The sequence below is a fragment of the Schistocerca americana genome, chromosome 1 (genome assembly GCF_021461395.2).
Source record: "Schistocerca americana isolate TAMUIC-IGC-003095 chromosome 1, iqSchAmer2.1, whole genome shotgun sequence".
Classification (NCBI taxonomy): Eukaryota; Metazoa; Arthropoda; class Insecta; order Orthoptera; family Acrididae; genus Schistocerca; species Schistocerca americana.
In genome coordinates, this window is record NC_060119.1 from 658,975,978 (window position 1) to 658,985,349 (window position 9,372).

General features: G+C 41.8%; 1 pseudogene; it reads left to right on the top strand.

Annotated features, from left to right (window-relative positions):
* The first annotated feature begins 714 nt into the window (after positions 1-714).
* Positions 715-832, top strand: LOC124552394 (annotated as a pseudogene).
* Positions 833-9,372: the final 8,540 nt, after the last annotated feature.

Genomic DNA, 9,372 nt, shown 5'->3' on the forward strand with positions numbered 1-9,372 from the left:
AAATAGACAAAAATGGCTCAAATGGCTCTGAGCACCATGGGGTTTAACATCTGACGTCATCAGTCCCCTAGAACTTAGAACCACCTAGACCTAACTAACCTAAGGACATCACACACATCCATGCCCGAGGCAGGATTCGAACCTGCGACCTTAAGCGGCCGTGCGGTTCCAGACCGAAGCGCCTAGAACCGCTCGGCCTCAACGGCCGGCTGAGGGAGAGGAAAAGAAACTAAGTTGTATAAGTGTGATCCAGAAGGTACAAATCCACGTGGTGCCGCCAATATGGAATTTAGCCGCGTTTTTAGTATTGTGGGACCCCTAATTGATATACAAGTTTATGAAAATCACACCCAAGTGGGTTTATATTGAATCTGCACAAGGTGTATAACGCATTCTTATAATGACCCTGATATAAATCCAGTGTGGTGTGACTAGTCTCTCATGTGATTCATTCATTAAATTCGAAATTCCTCTCCAAAAATGATGATGGGAAATGATTCTGATGAGTGTGACTGTTAGCAGACAAAAACCATGCTATAAATTACATTTATTTTCTTTAAATAGAGCGAAACACTGATCAAGAATTTGTGCAAGGCTCAATCATGTATATGAACTAAATCAAACATGTAAATAGTTCCCACCTGATGAAGGTGTTCGCAAGAATTTAGTACGAATGACACTGCATGAAATCTTGTGCAGTCTACTACGGGAGCGGGCAGTGGCCTTGCCGCAGTGGATACACCGGTTCCCGTCAGATCACCGAAGTTAAGCGCTGTCGGGCGTGGCTGACATTTGGATGGTTGACCATCCGGGCCGCCATGTGCTGTTGCCATTTTTCAGGGTGCACTCAGCCCCGTGATGCCAATTGAGGAGCTACTCGACCGAATAGTAGTGGCTCCGATCAAAGAAAACCATCATAACGACCGGGAGAGCCGTGTGCTGACCACACGCCTCTCCTATCCACATCGCAGCTGAGGATGATACGGCGGTCGGATGGTCCCGATGGGCCACTTGTGGCTTTAAGACGGAGTGCTACTACGGGAAAAAAGCGAACAGGTGAAATGTATAATATAGATAAACAGTTTGTGAGCAGATGGAGTACCACGATATCGTGTAAGGAGGAAAGGTGGTTCTAATTGCTGAGGAGCCTCAATTCGAAGTTTGGGCGGCTGAAAAATCAACTGCAATCCTGCAGGCCGGAGCTGCGGATATTACAAACAACACGGAGCAAGGCGGCGGGCTGATGACGGCTGCTACCCGTGGTCGGCTTCGCTGCATGTAGACGGGCTCAGTTTTGGAGACCGATCCAAGTGCAAGTGCGAAAAATCTCGAAGTGTTTCTCGGGGTAGGCAGACAAGTGAAACTGTGAATGAAACTACTGTGCAGCAATGGCGGCAAAGTACGCGGCAGAGTCATGCGGTGGCCAGGAACCAACAACACCTCACGTTCTCTTCCGCCCCGCGTCCAGAGAGCGACTGCTGCGCTGCACCAGGACTCGACCAATAGTTGCCGATTACCAAAGATTTCACCATTTATGGCCTTACAACAAAATTCGTCTAGACTTGATAATTGGGGTGCTACACGTGGCGCCATTCTGTTAACTATCCTGTGGATTTCGGACATCGTTTCTCCGGAACGTCCCAAATAATAGCACAGGCGTCGCGGCGAGCTGGCGCGTTCCTGACCAAAATAAGAGCTTTTCGCGAGGAAACTTATCCCAGCCAGCGTAAAAATAGCGAGCGTCCGTCACTCTGCCCCTGATACCGGACAAAGCCACCAGCCATGGGACGGGGCTGCGTCCACAATTCACTGTGCCGGAAAACTCCCCCTTGCCTCCTGACCTTTCATTGCTGTTGTGAGCGGCTGCCCTAGCGAAGGCGTTTTGCTGCTATAGCTCGTCTCCAGAGTGAAATAAACAGAATTCTGATATCCTTGCTTCCTACTGCTAATTGTATACGTGCCGGTACATAGCATCCGATTACCTACTTTGCATGTCAGTGTAATACACTTACGAAATAACGTTAATTTGCCTGTATGCAAATTCAGACTTTAGAAATGCAAGGCAGGTTGGTTTGACGGCCCTTAATAAGTCTGTGAAGAGGCCAGAGGGGCTGCCATCCAGCATATTAAGTTGGAAACCAAAATTCTCTTCTCATCGCAATGACCCATTTCTTTGTCAGCAGCTGGTGTTTCAATGGACACCTAGAATAAAAAAATAAATTTCCTTATTCACGTAAAGCTAAACATGCAAATGTTCTTTCTGTGCCGGTGTACGACACAAACGTTCAAGATCACCAAAAGACAATATTTTCAAACACCACTCACTTGAAATTACAAATGTTTGTAGTTTTATTACTTCTGTCCATGCCGTTGTACGCTGAAGTAATAGCAGGCACGATTTCGAAAAGAAATTCGACGACTGTGTATTTTACAAGATCACACATGAACTCTCGTGCATTCGACACAACTGCAGAGTGACCACACAGAGGATGGCGGTTAATAGTATAGGCTGTCACCCCAGGGAGCGCTCAATAACATGCCAAAGACTCTCTGTACGTATTCCGTCTCTTTGGTAGCAAGTTACTCCTTCGGAGTGCTGCTTGTGAGTGACATTCTTTCATGCCAGTGTAGCAAGGACTCTACAATCATTTCGGTGTTATCTACAGAAGCATTTGCGCTACCTGAGGTTGGGAAAAATCCACTTTCTTGTTTCAGGTCTTTTGTATTTCCATGTTCTAAAAATTTTGCTACAAAAGAAAAGCAATATTCTAAGAATGATGACCTTACGCTTTTACTAAGAAGTGACAATGATAAAATAATTGTTATCTTACATCGAAGACATTCATCGATTTGTATCACATCATTTGCAATGAAAGTTTTCGAAATACCGGCGAGCCTCCAGTTGATCTGCACCGGCCTGGACATGCTGAGCGGCAGAATGCTCCTCTAAAATCAATGCTTAGTGAAAGTTACCCAATGTTCTTACGATAGTTTCGCGTAAGGTATTATGATACTTTTTGAATGAAGTATATTTTGCTAACAATGAAACATTTCCTTGTTTATTCCTTTAGTCACAAAAATGTGAAGTGTCTGTTAGATGATGAAACCAAATATTTTCCTTATACCAGGCACACCCGACGAAAGAAAAATTAATGGATTCCGGCACTTCACAGTAATTACTAGTTTTATTTGGACACAAATGGGACAGAGTAGGAAAAAGTCGTGGTTGCTGTTCTGCACATTGTGCTGCGTACCAGTCATACTTACTTGATCATGTTCGTAAAATGTGGTAATGCAGACTGACAGCGCAGGAATGACTGAAGTTTAACAATACTGTTCCGCAAATAAACCTAAAATTACAAAGTACTGTCGGAAATATTACGTCCGACAATTTTCTAAAAAATTATTTACACTGTTGAAAATTTCTTTATACTGAGACTGAAGCACACTGTTACTTCCGCGTGTAATCCGAATTACATATATTTCGTCGTCCATCTAATGAGAGAGGCGTCATTATGTCCAGGCAAAGAGCCCAAGAAAAGCAATGAACTATTTTCTGTAAATGGTAAGAAGACGTTTCGGATGTAATATTTACCAATTTCTCCAGATTTTTCTACGCCGCTTACAAGGCTTTTGTAAGCAAACCATTCCTGTTTTTTGAATTTGTGGTCTAATTTGTCTTGATGTTCCCGAAGACAGGGATAAAGCTGCGGAAACAGTAATCCACTGATACTTATCACTGGCACCGTTTTGTACGAATGTGTCATAGAGCTCATGAACTGCGCGGGTGAATCTTTATTTCTATCAAAGTGATGAACTATGGTTTGCACGAAACGTGATTGATTGTCTTTATACCCAGCATTTTTGAGAATAACAAGAAACTTCGTTTTACGCCTGTGTATGACCAATTAATGACATCTCTTCGATATGTTTACTTGAGGTAAAAATTTGGAAATTTGTGGTAAGGTCTTATGGGACCAAACTGTTGAGGTAATCGGTCCCTAAGCCTACACACTAACCTAATTTAAACCAACTTATGCTATGGACAACACACACATCCATGCTCGAGGGAGGACTCGAACCTCCGACAGACCGTGACAAGGCGCCCTAGACCGCGCGGCTACCTCGCGCTGCTTACTTGAGGTAAACTTTGTGATTTTGAGACTTCTTTCCTGGAAATCAGTAAAGCTCATCTCACTTGCAGTTCAAAGTTCGCAACCTCGCTGGCCAAAACTCAGTGCTCTGTGCAGAAAATACACTGCTGCAGCAGACATATTGTAAAGTGAACATCATTTGGGAGGCGAGACTCCAGAGATTATATTTTTAGAGTATTTGCTGGGATCGCGTGCTGTTTTTCATTTTCCAAATTTCTGCCACGATGGCAGTAGGAGGTTATTGAGTTTTGAAAGTACCCGCCTTCGGCGGACTAGGAGTGTCCCAGTCCACCAACGACGACATGCTTTTAAGTTGCGTCAAACGTCCCCTGGGAGCAGCATGGCAGGGTGTTCCAGTGTGCCAGACGCTGCCCATCGCTTTCTACTTGCACTGGCTGTTCACAGCTTCAGTTTGCCAGCGAGTATTCTACATACATGCACCAATTCTCAATTACCAGTTAGGAGATTAATAACCATGACTTGATTTACATCAATGCCATAACCATCGCTATTTAAATAAAAAATAATGATTTGATCGGCCTGGATATGACTTTAAGGGAGTGGGACCTGATTTGCCTGTCAGAGGAAATGGTAAGTGTCAGGCTGTGAATGGCTTGATGCTTTTCGGGTTTCAAAATCTCATGTCACTACTGACTCCAGATGGACTTTTCATTTTTCCCTTGTGTAATGGATACTACAGTTTTTATTTATTTATCCTATGGACAGTACAACAATCCTAGCATGTGGAAAACGGAGATAATGGACACTTTAATAGAGGTAATGTGCAGCTGTTGTGCACATCCTTTCTCACAAATGAACTGTGCGATTTTCGCGCCCAACAGCGCTGACAACTGCCATGGAGAGCGCTGCCGTCGCAAATCATGGCTGTAAGCGTGTTCTGTGTGATACACCACCACGACAGCAGGTTTCACCAGAAATGAGCAAGTAAATGTGAAAAACGTCAAACGATCCACGTGATATCTTGTGACTGAAAATTGCCAGTTGGAATACAAACCGAAGTACGGAAAGAGAAATCGAACATGCAAAGAGTAATTTGGCTTCAGAATAGCAAAGGAGTAAAGGAAGGAAGAGTAAAGGAAAAGCAGGGCATGTGTGTGAATCTTGTGGGCTTTATAATAAGTCAAGATGCTATGCGGCTTCTTCAGATTACTGAAACTCACGAACCCGTGTTAGTTTTAACCATAGTTATATCTGTTTTCAGACATATAACGCGTAATTAATGTTGCTGGATATTTACACAATATTGTATCAGTCTGTCAGAGTTCTTTCATTCGTAGTTGAGAACATATCGATATTTATTCACATTACTCGGCTATGCTAACAGAATTAGTTTTCCTACTAACGCCACAACAATATATAAAATTCAAATTTATTAACAATTTTGTTTTATGAAATCAATATAACATCACTTATGAAATATGCCACTTATATTTGTTTAATTTACCAATCTATATTACGTTGAAACTATGATGTGGAATAATATCTGTAACTCTGAAAAACATTTAATTAATTTTGTCTCTTTCTTAAATATCTTTCATTGCCAGAATATTTTTAAAGTATTTTCATTGGTAAGCAACAACGAACAACTTTGATTTGCGTTAAATATTAATAATGGAAATGTGAATGGCATAAATCTGAGCCGGCCGGTGTGGCCGAGCGGTTCTAGGCGCTTCAGTCTGGAACCGTGAGACCACTACGGTCGCAGATTCGAATCCTGCCTCGGGCATGGATGTGTGTGATGTCCTTAGGTTATTTAGGATTAAGTAGTTCTAAGTTGTAGGGGACTGATGACCTCAGATGTTAAGTCCCATAGTGCTCAGAGCTATTTGAACCATTTAGCCATTAATCTGACTCATAGACTATTCCGGATGCGCCAAGGACGAAATGTAATACGTATACACCGTAATTATAGCGGCAAAGATAGTCACTTTATCACTAGTATTTCAGGTGCGCTGAAGTAGAGTTAAGGAGATTCTTTGCCATATGACGCAAAAACTACTATGCACAATGTTTTGTTAGGTGAACTGTGGATTTACTTGTTGTGGAAAATGTTAGTTATGTGAAGTCTGTATTTACAATATGCGGAAATAAAAAGTGGATACGTAGAAATTGATGAATTATACTTCATTCACTGGTGTAATACAACCTTGGACCTATTTCTACAAGCCTAAAGTTTATGAATTAAAGACCATGCCTAGACGATGACGCCAACTGCGAGATAATAAACTTAATTCGTTATTAAGTTTACCTCTTAACTAATCTCTACAAATACTGCATTATTAGCGTTGGTCACTGATGTACAGTAAGTTTGGACTTCTCATGAGTGAATGTTAAGGGGGAACTTTAGAACTTATCGAAATCCTTCGACAGTGTAAGGTAAAACAAAATGTTGCAGAAAATGGAGATAATGCACAAGGACAGGAAAAGCAATCTTCAATATCAAGAAAACGTGAGGAAAAATTGGAAATTAAATAAACATAGTTTTATGGCACATGTAATATAAGATAGGATGACGTCTTATCTGTACTTGTTTAATGTCATATATCGAGTAATGAAGGAAGTGGTGTAAAAATTCAAGCGAAAATTTAAAGTAGAGTAGGAAGAGTCCTTAGCGTCATCATCTCCATATGATACAGCATAAACTAGAAAAAAAGGACTGGAAGAACTGTTGAGTAGATTCGACTTAATCTAAGGATAAATGCAGCAAAGACGAAAGCAAGTGGAAGGAGAACAGCTTTCTGTAAGTAAACAAAGTGAAAGAAATCTGAAATCTGTGAAACCGGAATTTGCAAACGGGCCTAATGAAAGGAGGTTTTAAGAGACGGAGAAAAACTTCTTCATCAAGAACTTTTATGTTACCAACTGTTGAGATAAATGAGGTGTATGATTCTGAAATAATGCTTCTAGTATATATAGTTGTACTGAAAATAAAGAGAGGAGAAACTGATGATTTGAAAGGAGGATGTGAAAATTATGCAAATAAAGTACGACATGAAGAGAATTATAAAAATAGCAGGCGAAATTACTGAGGCACTTGCTACAGCATTCAGAAATAAATATTTATTTGTTGTTTGATTCAACCTGCCCAGAATGCGGCCATTAGATCGTAATCGTGCACACATATTTTGCATTACATTATTTACGATATTAAGTTAATCTAATACAGAATACAACATTAAGAAAGTATTACAGTGCAGAAAAAAGTTTACGTTCGCTAATGACAAGTACAGCAGTAAATACAAATGACAACATAAATGGTTTCTGGCGTTCGTCAGGGTAGTTTTATGGGCCCTCAGCTGTTCCTAATCTACACGAACGATCTAGGAGACAATCAGATCAGCCTTCTTAGGTTGTTTGCATATGATGCTGTCGTTTGTCGTCTACTAAAGTCATCATAAGATCAAAACCAATTGCAAAACTATTTAGAGAAGATATCTGTATGTTGTGAAAATTGGCAATTGACCCTAAATATGGTTCAAATGGCTCTGAGCACTATGGGACTCAACATCTTAGGTCATAAGTCCCCTATAACTTAGAACTACTTAAACCTAACTGACCTAAGGACATCACACACACCCATGCCCGAGGCAGGATTCGAACCTGCGACCGTAGCAGTCCCGCGGTTCCGGACTGCAGCGCCAGAACCGCACGGCCACCGCGGCCGGCGACCCTAAATAACGAAGAGCGTTAGGTCATCAACATGAATGCCAAAAGGTATCCGTTGAACGTCGGTTACACGATGAATCAAATCTAAATGCCGTAAATTCAACTAAATATCTAGGAATTGCAATTACGAACAACTTAAATTGGAGAGAACACGTAAAAAATGTTGTGGGGAAGGCGAACCGAAGACTGCATTTTATTGGAAGAACCCTTAGGAGATGCAAAATGTCTGTTAAATAAACTGCCTACACTACACGTCCTTTTTTACAGTACTGCTGCGCCATGTGGGATCCTTACCAGGCAGGATTAACGGAGTATATCGAGAAAGTTCAGAGCTGGGCAGCACGTTTTGTATTATCGAGAAATAGGGGAGAGAGTGTCACGGACATGATACATGATTTGGGGTGGACGTAATTAAAACAAAGGCGTTTCTCGTTGCGGTGTCATTTTCTCAAGAACTTTCAAACACCAACTAGGTACATGATTTAGCTCTGACATAATTAAAACAAAGGCATTTCTCGTTGCAGCGGTATCTTCTCACGAACTTTCAAACACCAGCTTTCTCCTCCGAATCCGAAAACATTTTGCTGACGTCGACCTACACAGGGAGAAGAGATCATCACAATAAAATAAGGGAATTCAGAGCTCACTCGGAAAGATATAGGCGTTCGGTTTCTCCGCGCGCTGTTGGAGAGTGGAATAATAGAATTAATGTGAAGGTGGTTCGATGAACCCTCTGCCAGTCACCTGAGCGTGATTGGCAGAATACCCTTGTGTATGTAGACCATGAGGCGTAATGAAGATTGAGGGAAAAGGGGGGGGGGGGGGCAGGAAGTGCCGCGACTGATTGAGAAGCATAAAGAAGCATAACTGGGGAAAGATGAGACAAACGGACATGGAGTTTGCGAATGTTAATGTTTTATGGATGAGCACAGCTAGAATACTAAATAAGTGAGGCCTTGTGTTTCGATTGCGATGAGACGACAGCTACTTAATCACTGATGCGAGCAGAACACTGAGGAGCCGATGAAGTAGACATTGCATATGGTAGTCACGTAACTTGGTTGGCCGCAATCGACCCTACTGGGTGTGTGAAGCAATGATATGGTCAAGTAGACGGGTGTTGCAGATGTAACGCACACAAGCAGTCACCGTTAATTGCATCCTTAGTAGGATATTAAGATTACTTGGGGCTTTTTGGCTTCTACTTCAACTCAAGCGTTTTACGCCCATTTTACCAGTGAAGATGTATCGTCATTCATCTGAACGATTACAGTGTTAAGTTCTTCATGTCTGGCACTTGGGTGGAGATGGATGCCGCCAGCATAAAAATGATATTTACAGGAGGAGCAGAACATACGAGATACCACTGACATACCAGAAAATAGAAGTGGATATAGGGCTGATACCTGTGGCATTTCTTAAAGGACAGTCTTCCAGGAAGACTTTTGCTTTCCACAGACCACACATTACTGCGTGTTTTTCAGCTCGTGTCTTTGAAACGAGCGTGCTATATGAAAATTCTTGCGGTCGC